This window comes from Coturnix japonica, chromosome 4 (assembly GCF_001577835.2).
Source record: "Coturnix japonica isolate 7356 chromosome 4, Coturnix japonica 2.1, whole genome shotgun sequence".
NCBI classification, from domain to species: domain Eukaryota; kingdom Metazoa; phylum Chordata; class Aves; order Galliformes; family Phasianidae; genus Coturnix; species Coturnix japonica.
This window is the reverse complement of record NC_029519.1, coordinates 34,685,168-34,700,902: the sequence shown is the minus strand read 5'-3', so window position 1 is coordinate 34,700,902 and position 15,735 is coordinate 34,685,168.

The following is a 15,735-nucleotide window of genomic DNA, read 5'->3' as shown; positions in this document are numbered from 1 at the left end:
AAACCCAACCCCAAAAACCTAAAATCTATTTTTCTTGTAAAATAATCTATAGGAGTATTTTTCCATTTTCTTCAAGCTATCAGATTTTCCCACTGCTTTGTGTTTTTTGTTTATTTGTTTGTTTTTTCTTTCTTCTCCTCCTTCTGTGATTCTGTGTTATTTATGCCAGCTGCAAACTGGAATGAAGATTTTCCTACCCTTTCAACCCCTTAAACTGAACAGAAGATGATAATAATTAGAATAAATGATGACCATCACATTTTCTAGAATTAGGGTTTGTGTTTAAAGAAGTACTGAGATGATAATAGCAATGCCAAGACTCTTAAGTTCTGCTGGTAGGAATAACTAGTGTGGTATTATAAGATTTCATCTGTTGTTACTGGTATTGACATCAACAGATAAATCGTACTTGGCTTCGGTTGTTGTCTGAGTTTCAGTTGTCTAGCTGTGGGGCTCTGATTACAGTTACAACAGTGATGTGTGTAGATGTCTGTGTTGCTCTTTCATTCTTTTATTTTGGTAATACAGTAAGCAATAACAACGTTAAAGAATATTTGGAAAACAAAGCCAGAAAAAATAATAATCATGAAACTCAGTTAATAACTACTTCATAGAATGATAGAATCACAGAGTCATTGAATTATCACAGAATGACTTGGTTTGAAAGGGACCTCAAAGATCATCAAGTTCCAATTTCTGTGCCATAGCCAGGGCTGCAAACTGCTAGATTCAGACTGCAAAGTCTCTTTGGCCAAAATGTGCAATTTTGTCTGTTTTTAGGAGAAATAGAAAAATTCATATTTCCAAAATACAACATGATCTACCTACGTGGAGTCTTATGAAACTTGTTAGTGAAATGATGATGTCCTAAGGGTTATTGTTTTTCAATGAAAGTTAAAGCTAAATGTTTTGGGTGATTTTTTCTCCGTTTTGTGTGTCTCTCCCTAATGCTGTTAGTTTTTCTGTTTCATGACGCTTCTCCTTTGGAATTGGGATGAAAGAAGGAAAAATCACGACTAGATCACGTACTGGTGTGTACTTTGTTGTGTTCAGCAAGTTGCGCTATAGTCCAAATAATATGAGAAAGTAGACCAAATACAAGTCAAGTGGAAGACTCTTGGGTCATAGCGACCCCCCAGAAGTGAAGTTTTTTTTACAAGAAAAAAACTATTGACTAGTAAAAGTGAAGGGCAGGATGAGAGATGTAGAGGGTAATTTTGGTAGTTTTCCCTAATCAAAGATTTCTAGAAACGTGCTATTTTAATTTCCTTCCTCTGAGTCCTCCAGACATGGAATATTTTTTCTTCGAGTTTAGTGCAAATAGTTTTGTAGATTGCTCCTCAGTTTCTGTTTGCTCAGTAAAATGCTTTTCAGAACATTTTAGTTTTATTTGCAAGGTCAACAGAGCTTTCTTCCTCACTTGTGTTTTTATACTGCTTAGATTTTAAGGGAAAAGAGAATAATTGCATGTTGAGGCCTTTAGAATAAGTAAATAATCACATTTAATATCCATCTCTAAAAGCCAGTTATAGTGGAGATAATCTAAGAAGAGCAGATATAATTCAAATATGAAGAGAGCCATGATTTCTATGTTCATCATAATTCTAGGAATAATTCATAGTGCTGAGTATATCTTCCTTGTTTTTGACCATCTTGTGCGATAAGGATGTTCTCACTCTCTTTTTGGAGTCTGACTCACTGAGCTTTTATTCTCAATGACTTGTCCTCCTGTACACTAGAGAAAAGTGATTTCTGGACTAGGTTATGGAAAGGGCTATTGACAGAGTGGAAAAGAGTTACTGGAGAATTTGCAGTTCATGCAAATGTTTTCTTACTAACTCCCCTGCTTCTAATATGTCCAGTAATGCCTAACAAGCTTAACCATAAGTGACTTGTAATTACAAATTGTATTCAAAACTATTTCCTGAGGTTTTGCTACAAGTTTTTCAAGAAAACATCTTTTTATTTGTTTTTTCCAGCTTCATCTGAGCCTTTATTGTTCTGTAAAGGGGAGACAAATGAAGAGCAAGAGTAGAAGTATTTCTCACCTTTTGCTTCTTTCAGCACAGTGTTTTGTGTGCGCTGGGTCTGCTTTGTCTGTGGCTGATCTACAATTCTAGACAGCTAGTCAAGAGCCACAGATTCTTCAGATGGCATATCCTGCAAATTACGGAAAAGAAAGAGACAAGTTGCTCAAGTTTTGATTCAGTGTAGCATATTGCTCCAGTTGCCTCTTTCAGTTGTGAGGACCTGTGAAACCACCTGGCTCTTACATCAACTCCATTAAGTATTCTTGACACAAATCAATCAAATTAATCTTATGCTTTTTCTTAGAGCAGTGGCAGGCAGAAGACAGTATGCTAACTGCTAAGAGCACTGAACTAGGTTTCTGCAGCTCTGCACTGCAGTTTGGCTGCAGCATAAACTAGCTTGGATAAAGCAGTTTCTCTCTCAAGTTCACAGTTATTATTCTTCCAGTCTCCTTTGTCAAGTGTTGCTGTTGGGGTTGGAAGCCAAGTGTCCACAGTTTTGTCCTAAGTTTTTCTGTGTATGCCACTCTTTGGTGAAAAAAAAAGATCAGATTGTTTTTTTATGTACTACATTACAAAACCCTTTTCCTGTTTCAAGTGTTAGGCAGGCTAATTTGGCAGAAGAAGAATCTTATTGCAAATGATCTGACCTTTCTCAATAATCTAGCATGTTCCAGATGCGCTATGAGGACAATAGAGAAGAAGGTAATTTATTTCCCGAGGTGAAATGATTTAGACTAATTTATTTTTTTGTGGATACAAGATATATCACCGGATCCAGCTTGAAGAAGCAGTGGAAAAGAATGGGGATGAGAAACAAAAGCAAAAGGCATTAACTTTTATAATTTATAATAAATTGGAACTTATTTATTTAGACAACTTCTAACCATTAGCATTCACATTTGGCTATCAATTATTTTGGACCATTGTGGAAGGTACTTTGATGTTTCCAATCAAGTATTTTTATTTAATCATTATTATTGAATCTCAGGTGATAATGTGACTTTTTTTTTTTTTTTTTTTTTTTTTTTTTTTTTTTTTTAATGATCTAGACTCAGTCTCTTAGCTTATCTTATGTGAAGTCAGAGCCAGCATGCTCTTGAGCTATACTGTACTAGACTGTGTGGTGCCATATGATGCTATGCTCAGCTATAGCTAATAAAGAGAAGAGTTGGTGACAAAATTGCTTTCCTTGAACACTCTGTCTAAAGAAACAAACATCTTCCATTTAAGAGAGTTGTAATTACCATATTGCTTAATCACTGGCTGATGTCTCCATTTACTTGTCCAGCTTACAGACTGACATTCATTGACTGTGTTTGTAGTCATAAATTATAGTGCATAGTACAAACTGTGCCTGACAAATGCTTTCCTGTATTATTTCATAAGCAAGATTTGATCAGAAAGTTTTTTTGTTGTTGTTGTTTGTTTTTTTTTAATTTTATTTATTTATTTATTGCAGCTATGTATAGATTCTCTTTTCTCTTTTCCTCTGACAAACTTGCCGTGATATAATCTTCGCTTCTCTTACTTTTCAGAAAATTGTAGAGTAGAATTGTAGAATAGAATCAGACCTCTAAGACCACCTAGTGCAACTGTCCTCCTAACACCAATATTGCCCACTAAACCACGTCCCTAAGTACTATGTCTGCCCTTTCTTTAAGCACCTCTGGGGATGGTGACTCCGCATTTTCCTAAAAGATGAACTTGAAAAGTTTTCTTAGCAAAAAGTTGAAATTCTCACTGTAAACTGTCAGAAACGGTTGGAAGTTGTATGGGAAGTTGGTAATCACAGCCTGAACCTCTGATTAATCAGCTGAGCCAAGTGTTGGGTCAGCTGTGGGAGCACAGGTGAGAGTAATTTAGCTGTGCTCCCAGAAGAGGTGGAGCTTGACTCCACCTCCTCTAGACCTCATTTAAGGGCTGACCACCACTAAGGCAGCATCTCTTGGAGATTGCTCCCTGGTGGAGATTGCCTCAGCATCTCCCGGTGAAGGCATCCATGTCGGTGAGTTTTCCCTTATAAGTAACCTTTTGAATATCTGTCACCATCTTTGTTACCATCTCTGTATCATTCCACCCTATAGAAGTTAATATTTTGACTGATTTCTTACAGCAACAGAATCGTAGAATGGTTTGAGTTGTAATGGCTGAATTATTTTTCAGTGAGTGAGCTCATACCTTTCACAGGTAGACTCTGCTCTACTCTCTTGCGAAAGCAGGCTCCCCTCTCTCCTGAAGCCTTTAAAGATCTGGGATAGTTATGCTCAAAACTGATTGCTTAACCCAACTAAGAAGTGGCTAGTAACAGCCTATCAGGCCAAAACCTTAAAGATTTTACTTGCTTTGGACATGTAGCAAGAATTCAAGGAAGGACTCACATACTAGGCTAGATCCTCTCAGAACTATTTTTTTTCCCATTGCTCTTGGGATAAAGTAGGCTGTTAAGTTGCCTTAAAATACTTGTTTCATCTTCTTTATTTATTATTTACAAGAATTCCCACAGGGATCTTCATGAGGATTAAAAATGCATGGTTGCCTCTAGCCTGCTCCTAGCTTCTCAGTTCTGTAGCGCCAGATTTCAGGGCATAACAGAAGGGCATTCTGCTATAGATCTGATTTTCATGTGTGTACATAAGAGATGATATATGTATACAGAAAATACATGCCTACACATAAAACATCTGTATAATATTGGAAGGGAAGTTGTCTGTCACTTAAATGGGGTGGCATATGCATCAGCTTCTACTGCGGTTTCTGAAGGGTACCATGTGCCTGTCTGTAGAGCTATTTGTGCCTTTCTGCTTGGAACCAAGTTACTTGTGCTGCATTTCCAGAACTTTGTGCTGTGAGAGTTCTGTCCTCAGATTGTTTTGCACTGTAACTATAGAAAATATGAAATAATCTAAAATAGTATTCGGGAAACTTGTGTCACAAATGCAGGTTATTAATCTATCAGTAGTTCTGCAAGCTTTGGATTTATCATTGCACTGTGGAAAAACCATCAGTACCTTTAAAGAAAAAACAAAACCCCACAATTGTTTATTTCTGACAATGTTCTTTAACAGAAGTATCTATTTGAAGTACTCAGTGAATCCTTCCTGAAATCTTTGACTCATTTCAACGACTTTTTAAACTTTCCAAATGTTAACAAGATTTGTTTTAACATTGCCACTAGTGAGCATTTGGTTAACAGCAATTACAATCTCACTTGCAAAAAATTGTCATAGTTTTTAAGCTAACTAGGAACTGCCAGTTCTTGTGTTTATCATTTGTTGTCTATCAACTAAGAGATTTTCAGCCTTGCCTTTTCTTTCTTTGTATTTTTATACTGACACATATTCCTGGAAAAGCTGAATTGGAGTATTTCGTGGTAAATCTTTAGAATTGGAAGGGACCTTAGGAGGTCACCTAGTCCAATTCCCTTACAATGAACTGGGCCATGCATAGCTGGATCAGGTTGCCCAGGACCTGATCCAGCCTTGCTTTGAAAGTATTCAGAGATGAGGCATCAACCACATCTCTACAGATACTTGGCCTTTGTCATTTTACCTAGTCTACTTGATCCTTATCAGCTCCACACATGTTATGCTAGATCTGTATTTTGGGAGTATCTTCCTATATGAATCCTTCTTCTGTGCACATTTTCAAAGAGAAAACTTACACTGCTGGATATGCACTGTCAGTCATTTCGGAAATCTCACAACCACTGATGAGGAAATTTTTTACTGAGGTATTCTGGCTCCATAGATTAAATGAAGATAAAAAGTCCTGCCAGGAATAACCAATACTTAAAGCATTAAAGTATTTAATGTAAAAGTACTTAGTAAAGTACTTAAAGGTATTAAATACTTAATACCTTTACAATATCTTGTTTCTCAAGATTTTAGCTTTTTGTTTGATGCTACTACCATAAAATAAAGGTGCATCCCTCTCGGAGGTACTCACTTTGCTCCTCTTATTTATCCTGAAGGCAGCTTAGAAACAGCTGAGCAGCCGGTGATCTGCACACTGGGTGTGATTTGAGTAATGAGAAAAATAATTAAGATCACAAGAAGGATGAAAATGTAAAAAACAAGCAAACACTGGTATAAAGTAAGCAGAGTCTAGGCATTGGGTGTCTAGGTATGTTATGAGTAAGAGATGATAAAGGAAACATGACAAATATTATGGAATTATATCGCAGCAAGATAGGCTGCTGTCCCTTCAAACTGGATGATGGCTTTAACACTGTGTTATTTATGTTCTGATTGTGCAAATGCAAATAAATATCCCATTAAAATATAGTTCCATGCTTTAGCTCAGTTTTCTTTTCTTTAATATTTTCTTTTGCTGAGTGCCTTCTATTGATTTATTAAACCCTCAGGAGAACCTAGCAGATAGATAGTCTTTGTTTATCAATTACTGTTTTTTAGTGGGTTATTATGCAAACTCTAAGGAGCCAAGGAAATGGGAAGTTTCCCTTCTGCTGGTTTGACCAACTCCCCCATTGCTTCCTTATCTGCAAGAGATTCTAATGAATTCAGCAGTGGACAGGCTTTTATGCACTATGAATATATTCAGTCAGAAATTTAATTTTCAATAAAGTTGTCCAGATTTCAGTCAGAGTATTAAGGCTTCAGTAAAAGCATCTTGGGACACAAAGGATATTACTTTTACAGCATTCTGTGAACAGTTCCTTTTAATCTCTGATACTGTGGTATGAGTCATTACCTATATAACTATATCAAGAAGATATTCTAACCACTGGCAATAGCTGTCTCTTAAAAAGACTAGGAAATTGGATGATACATCCTAGGAAAGAAGGGAAGGGAGAAGAAGGGAGGTGGGAGTGGGGGGGGGGTGGAAGAGCATGTATGTGAAGATAAAATTAACCATTCTTGAATGATGGTGGAAATAGCAATCATAAGAAGCTTACTCAACAAACCAACCAAACAAACCCAAACTGACAACTTTCTATCATTTTGGCCACAAGAAATTGTGTATTGATACGAAGCAGGATATCAGTCTGGCCTTCCCCTTCAACATATGTGTGTATGTGTGTGGCATTTTGTACTTTGCTAGACTGAGTGATTCTGCTCCCTGGGGCTAATTTTAAAACAGCTTCCAAAAAGTGACTTTACTAAATAATTTTATTTTCGTGTTTTAAATGTTGCCTTGAAAATTGTGTGTTTGTTTGTTTCTTGTTGCTATTGTCTTGCTTTATAAAGAATAAATGTATGTCATTTATTTTTTGGAAAGGTGCTAATAAGTAGGTGTATTTAAAAGACTCTCATTTTATACAGTACAAATAGTACAAGTAGTAGAAAAAGATGAGGCATTTTTGAAAGCAATTTGAAAGAAAACAAACTTTCATATTTTATTGTGGTTTAATATTCCATTGCTAGGAAAAGAACATTTCAGAGAAGAGGGTTTTTTTCTTTCATTTGAGGGCTGTCTCTGCTCTGAGTGTAATGTTAAGGACTCAGTTGCGTACGAATCCCTAGATCCTCTTTAGGAAGTTTCAGTTACACAACTTTAGAAATCAGTAAATAGAGACTGGATGAGTTTTCCTTTTCCATAACTTAAGATGTCTTCACCTTAATTGCAGACTAAAATTCCCTTAACTTTTTGACTTAAACTTCTATGGCTGGTCTTAAGACTAATTTATTTGTTGAATAGTTCAGGTTTTGCTAAGAGCAAGGATAGCTGGAAGAAAAGCTGAAGCACTGAGAGAGGCTGGGACAGCTCTTTAACAGGCTGCCCAGGGAGGTGGTGGAGCCACCATTCCTGGAGGTGTTCAAGAAAGGTATAGTTGTGGTACTTAGGGAGACTGGGCAACATTGGTAGGAGGTGGGTGCTTGGACTAGATGATCTTAGCGGTCTTTTCCAACTGTAATGATTCTATGTTTATTATTATAACTTGTAGCTAAAAAATCAACTGATCCTTCTTGCTGTCGCTGCACAAGAGAAGGCTTTTCATGTGGAAGTAAAACCAGTGTTTGTAGATAGTGCTACTATACCCTTCCAAGTCATGCAGTTGAGGTTCATAGATGGTCACTGAATTTATCTGCATATGTAACCTGGTCTTGCATCCACAATGATGATAGTTGAAAGTGTCTCATAATTTTTCTAACTGTATGTGAGAATCATGGGGCCATACTAATATGGTTCTGTCAATAATGTTTTTCTCTTCAAGGGATAACATTCATTTAGAGTTACTGGCAGGACATAATCTTATGGTAAAAATACCTTTTAGCTTTAGTGGACTTTTTCTTAACAAAGGTGAAAACCTTTCCCTGTCTGTGAAAACAGCAAACCAAATGTCTCACAGCCTGGACGTTTTACACACACACACACACACACACACACACACAAAACCAAACCAAAAACAAACAACAAAAAAACCCCAACCAATCAAACAAAAAACACCCACAAAAAGACCAACCCAAACCTACAGCTTGAAAACTTAAGCAGATACAAACAGTAAGGTCCTAAAGCAAATGTTTGTACCTTGAAGTTATTGTTCCAAAAAGTGACAAATGAAAGTGAATTATAGCCCAATCCATTTTATGATTCCGTGATTCTACAGGACTATGAATGTACACATGAAACTCTACTATTAAAAAAAGAAACACACACACACAAAAAAAACAAAACAAAACCCAAAAAAACAACCCCCAAAACCCACCACACCCTCCCAACGTATACATACAAAACCAATCAAAACAAGATGCATGCAGAAATCCCAGATGGGGTAACTATTCTTCCCCACACAATCTTCTTTGAGTATAGCTACAAAAAGGACTATAAAAAAAAGAGTTCAGAGATCTGGGATTTCTTAAAATTGAAATGTGAGTCTTCCTTCACTTTCCTGAAGCAGACATGATAAAAACAAAGTGGGCCTTTTGATTAAATCTCCCATATCCCCTTCAGGCTATTGTTTGAAAAGAATTTCTTTTCATATACATGGCAAGCACGTGGGATTAAATCTGCTTTATAAATCTTCTGCTCTTTTAAAACTGATATGGATGGTGGATGTTGATACAATGTTTATTGTCTCACTAAATTGTTCAGATAATTTAATTTTGTCAAGCAGGATTTGTAGTGATAGCAACATGTGTGGAGCTAGTGTTTGCAGGCTGGAGAAACTAATTTCTTGTGTTTGACTTGTGTTTGGTCTTATATAATGGATATTTTTACAGATTATTCTGGCAGAGGAAAGACTCTTCCTCACTATCAATATACAGCATGCATTTATTTTCTCTATATGGATGGAAATTCTGGACTAACATATATAACTCAGGTGAATTCTGGCAATGCTGTAATGAAATGGTATTCCAGAGGGAAGAGTCTGTTTCCTGCTGTTAAGCAGTGTTTTTGACACATACTCTTGTTATCAGCTGCCGTTCTGAACAAAAAGAGAAACAAAAACTGGAGAGAATTGAAATCCAAAGGAAGGACAAAACAGAAAAAGATAAATCAATAAGAAACGAGGAAGCAGGAGACTGGAATGGGATCACTGGAGATAATTGGAAGTTGAAGCAAGTTGGGTTTTTGGAGGTTGAGTGAAAGGACTGGAAAATGAACTGCCTGTGCCTGCAGGTCAATGCTTGTCTAACAGTGCATTTTGTGTGTCTTCCATTGGGAGATCTAAAACTGTTGCTGTTTTACCTGTGGTCACAGAACAACTGTGTTTAGACTCTGTCTTTCATTGGCAGGATTTTCTACAGCCTCCACTGCCAGAGAGTTTAGATGCCTTGCACGTTTCCAAACCTCAGTCCAATGTAATGAAAGAGTTTGACTGTGGACTGCTGAAATGGCTGCTTTTGTGAAACGTGGCAAAGTATTTTGTTAGATGAACTTTTAAAATTCTAAACTAATGCAAATTTCCACTTAGGAAAATAGAAAAAGTCATCTCAAGCTCTATGTTTATGTTTTTCCTTTGATTCAGGACCAAAATTCATATTGAAATTTCTTGTGGCTGTGCTTTGCAGTCTGACTTTTTGGCATACTGCTCATTTTCCGCTGTCTCTTTACAAGCAGTCAAGCCTTAGGGTCAGAAAATCGCTGTTTGATATCCTGGCCAGAAAATGGCATATTTCACTTAGAGACTTTCTTTATCCAGGTACGTCTCCCTTCTCCCAAATGCCATCAATCTTCAGCAATCAACTGTATTCTTTTTTGCTGTCATGTCTTATCTGAGAAGAGCAAGCTGTTCTTTCTTAAAATGAAGCATAACCAAGTATTCCAGATTTATGTGACTGACAAATTCATTTTGATATGCTAATTAATGTGTGTTGTCACCTTTCTGCCAGCCTCTTTCTTGCCAGAATGTTCTCTGTCCCACAAGCTTTGTGTTTTTCAAGACTCTTCACTAATGTGATTTGCCAGCTAATTCAGGAACCATCTCTTGTCCCAGAGAACATTTTTCTTTTTTTCTTTCTTTTTTTTTGGTAGAATCTTTTCTCTGTGATGGAATCATATACTGGCATATAGATCTAAAATGTATTGCATCATTAGAAATAATTACCAGTGTTAGCTCAAAATCCTTTGGAAATTTGCCTTAGTGTGTGTATATATATTTATATTATCTTAATATATATATAGTACTTTAATATTTAAATATACTATATAAATTATATAATATATATATAAGTATATATATATTATTTTATATATATTTAAGCTTGTCTATATCTACTACTGACTTCACTGGCCATCAGTCAAGTGGAAAACCCTTCTGTTTTATGATGTTACGTTTGGAAAAGTGCAAAGATCCAAAAACTATATAGGGTATTTCCTGGTCATCGCAGGAAATAGATCTAGTAGAACTAGATTTAGAGATAAAATTTTCCAACTTCTAAGAGAAAGGAAACAGCGAAGAAGATTATTCTCTTGAATTCCCATTGCAGTGCAGATGTTTTTCATTAGCCGCTGAGAGTTTTATATAGAGTGATGTCCCTGCTGTTTTTCATCTAATCAAAGAGGCCCTGCTTTGGACATATCTGGATATGATTGGACCACGTCCTGAACCCAAGTGGTAGGAGGATCTCTGGGATCCTACATGTTGCATATACTCAGGTTATTTATTTAATGACATCCTTCTTGTTGTTGTAAATTGACCCAATTTTAGAATAAACATATGTGGTAGCTGTTGACACAAGGGTATATCATATCCATATGACTTTATTAATATTTAATACCTGGTCACAGAAAAGGACTTTACAGTAAAGGAAGGACTTTGAGGGATTTCTGAAACATTTTGATGTAGTAATGGAGAACAGTAAAAGAAAAATCACTGATGTGGCCATTCTGTTAAATACCAGAAAATAATTAAAGAAATCATATTTTAAAACGATTCCTCTTTTGGGAAATTTATTTTAGAATGGGAGAAAATGTTTTACCATAAAAGCTAATCAGTTTTCCACCAACTCAAATATAGTTTTGTCGTCTTGTAATGTCCTATTAAACCCCAACATATCTGAGCCAACAACATCAACAAACTCTTCTTAATAATGAATTACCTTTGGTTTAGATAAGTTTTATATGTTATTATTATTAGGAACCTGCTATGTTGTCAGAGTGGAAAGCTCTTATTAATTTAGAAATTCAGGGTAGGCTTCTGCATTGAACACCTTTTAAAAAAAAGTACACTTGTCCAGAACACAAAAGATTATGTGTTCTAAATTTATTTTTTGTTGCTGGGTAAGATCCTTAGTACTAAATTATTCATCAAACATAAGTGCATATTTGGCATGCTGATTTTCCACACCTTTATACATCTTCAAAACAATCTGATTAACTAATCAAACGTAACCGTGAATCAAAACTCCCTTTGAGTGTCTCTATAATAATGAAACAGTAAGCAGGAACAAATGAAAATATACTTCATTTGACAATGTAAATAGAAAGGACGAGGACAACTTTATCTTGAAAGAGTTACTTCTTAAAAAAAGTGAAATATTTTTCTGAAAGTTTTGCATTGCAATGAGAAATATTTATCATTTAAAAAAAAGCATTTTCAGGTGATACTTTAGAAAAGCTTCATTAAGAAAAAATCTGAAATTGTTGAGAGCAAAAACTATTTTCAGCTGAAAAACACTTTCAATGGAATTTTAGAAAAAAATTGATTAAAATTAATTTCAGTTCAGTAAGTTTCAAAAATTGAACAGTGAAAGTTTGTTTCAGTTTTTGTTACTGACTCTTTCCAACCAAGTGTCATGTTCAGAGAAGAAAAGTTGAAGGTTTTTATTTGAAGTCTAAGAAAATTGTTTGGTTCTACTGATAGTAAATTAAAGCTGTGGATTTACTTGATTTCCTATTATAGAATCATCAACGTTGGTAAGATCAATAAGATCATCTAACCCAACCATCAACCCATGCCTGTCACTGCTCTAGATGATGTCACACAGTTCTGCATCTGTCCTTTTCTTGAACACCTCCATGGACAGTGACTCCATCACCTCCTTGAGCAGCCTGTGCCAGTGTTAGGTATACTGAGTATGGGAAGAGAAAGAAGTAATTCAGAAATGTGGGACTGGTTTCAGAAAACTCTGCTAGCAAGTTATATGCCAAGCTTCCCCTGTATATGACTTTGTAAAGATGGGCTTTTGCGTAACAACATGGTTACCACAGTTACTGGAAACTTAGTGAGAAGACCACATTTAAGTTACTGTGTTTAATAGCCACACTGAGAACAAACAGAGGTGATTATATTCATAGATTTGGTATGTACCATCCTCTGACTGTGGGAGCAACACATACATAATGTCTTGTTATGAAAAGTACTTTAAAAAGTACCTTTTTAAAATCCATGGCCTGATAACTTCTTTGCACTTCCCCTTTCTAAATCTCATTAGCTAAACATTCTCTATTAATTTTCTCCAAGACTATTACGACATTTTAGAATTGTAGAGTCATGGAATGGCTTTAGATATACCTTTTTTTTTTAGTTTAAAACCACCATCCACCTTTGTCCTATCGCTATCAGAACATGAAAAAAGTCAATATCAATCCTGTGTATAAGTTCATATAAAATTTCTCATCAAAAAATGCTCCAAGTTTTCCTAATTGTGGCTGCTCTCAATTCATTCTACACCCAGCCCATATTCATGTTTAGGTCTGCCCCAACCCAGTTCCAGGTCCTTGCATTTGGCCTTATTGACATCATGAGGTTTGGGCCCACCTCTTAGACCTGTCCAGGTTCCTCAGAATGGCATCCCTTCCTTCTGGCATGTCAACTATGTCATCCAGCTTGGTGTCATCAGCAAACGTGCTGAGGGTGCATTCAGTTGCACTGTCTGTGTTACCAACAAAATCGGTAAAAAAAAAAGTAGTCCCAGTACTAATTCCTGAGGAATGCCATTCATCACTGGTCTCTACCTAAAACTGCAACTTTTTGAATGCAAACTTCCAGCCAATTCCTTATCCACAGAATGGTCAGTCTATCAAATTCACCTCTCTCCACTTTAGAGATAAGAGTGTTATGTGAGACAGTGCCAAAGGGTTTGTGCAAGTCCAGGAAAATAATTGAGATGGTTGTTGTTTTGTTAGAATTGAAAGGGATGAATGGCCAAGCAGACAGGATAGGTCAGGTCTGCTGTAGAAATCTTTGAAGGAGCCCGCCCTTCTGGTAAGGCATAGCTTAGAATAAACAAGACTCAGAAATCACTCGGTTAGAAAAAAGGACTTCAGATGGAGAATTTCTTTTAGGATTGTTTTTGTGTTAACTACTCAGATACCTGGCGATCTTTTTTTTTTTCATTGTTGTACAGTGAGTTGATTGTTTATATGACCACATCGTTTTATATTTTCCTTGAATATTAACAGAAAATGATAGGCATTCCTATGGGACTTTGTAATCAATATAAATTGGTATAGCATTATAGAAACCACTAGATGTAGAAGGTTTAAAGTCTCCAGAGGAAGATGATCATTGTATGTAAAATGCATAGATCCTCTCTGTAAGGAATATGCAGATGAAAAGCAAATGAAAAAGTAAAAAGAAGTTCTCCAATAGGTAGGACTATAGATTATAAATGAATAACTGTATCTTTTGCCTGACAAATTGAGCATCAAAAAAAGAAAAAGCGACAAAACGTATACTTCCTCATTAATATAACTAGACTTGTTGATTCATTTGATCTTCTAATCTGCCATGTATCTGAAAAACAAAGTCTTGCCGGAAACACCTTGATTGCGTAACTAAATGTCATTCTCTTGGGATAAAAAATTTACACTGGCACAAGAGAAAACTAAAGTCAGCATAAATGACAACGGAAAAAGAACTAGAATTTACTCTGAAAAGGCAGGAGGGTGTTTAAATTTATGCCTGTCATAAGTAATCCTTAAAGGTCAATACAGTTTCTTTTTTAGAAAACGATAAATTAAATGGTATAACAATAAGACATCAAACAGTGTAACAAAATACATTCTGTCATGAAAGACGAATGGTGACATTTTGCAATAGGTATTGTGGGAGTCAAGGGAAAATATTGAAGAATACTTGCAAACATTAGCAAAGGTTAGTGGATTTAGTTAAGTATGTATCCTTTTGTTCAGGAGAATGAAAGTATTTACAATTCAGTCATGGCATTTGGGTTTTCACTTTGATATAGAGAAGCTGAGGTAACACTGAATTCTTTTTCAGCCCAGCTAGTTCAGTGGAAGCTAACAAAGCTATGAAAGGAACTGTTTGGGAGCAGTGTTTGCATCGGAAACCAGATTAAAGCAGAATTATTGGCAGTTACTTGAGGTCAATTATTCAGTCAATCACAAAACTAAACTGAGGTACATAATTTTACTGCTTGAAAGGGAACGCTGCATTTGGGGTAGTTAAACGTCTTGAGTTTGTTATTCTGTTTTTACACCCTGGGGAAGCTTTCCCTAGTCCTTCCTTTTGGAGCTGACTTGGCTCTCTCTGGGTAAGAAAGCCTATGAACAAACTGTGCTTCCATAACTCTTACACTGACTCATATGTAGTGCCTCCCTACAGAAGCAGGCATCTTCAACTCAGGAGAACTGAGGAAAGTTAAGGGTGCTTGGCTTTAGGAAGAAGCAGCTAGTGGATAGACAGAAGTACTGAGGGCAGAACTCACTGTGTAGTTACTGCGCATTAAGGCAAGCCTTTATTAAAACAATAAGATCAATTTCAAAGGAATTCCACTCTCCTCCCACCTCCAACCAAACTCTTATTATTTTAGTCAAACCATATTTTTATTAAGTATTATTCAAGCTATTTTCTCTCTATTGAGAAACTGGCATTATCCTATTCCACAAATTGGATGTTATGAAGATATTTTGGTGGCTGAATGCTGTCAGGAAGATAGACCAGAAAGTGCTCCTTTAGCTGTTGGTAAGAGCTAGCACAGTGTCTAATTTGGCTGTGCATAGAAATGTAAGGTGCAGCTCAGACAGTTACAGGATGAAGAATGACCACTTTTCATAAGCTCACCTGGTGCTTGTCCTTTGGTGCTACCTGAACGCAAAGCCTTTGGATTATAGGAAAATCTTTTCAAATAAGGTTAGGCAAGCTACCTATTAAAACATTCACTTCTGCAGTAAAGTAGAAAAATAAACCACCAAATAATTCATGGTAATTATCCAAATGATTTTCCAGCAGAGACTTATGTTGGATGTGTGTAGAAGTCAAAGCATGACAGAGGTTAGAGAAAACTCCTCCAGACCGTGTTGTATAGGTATTTACCTAATAATCACTTCTTTT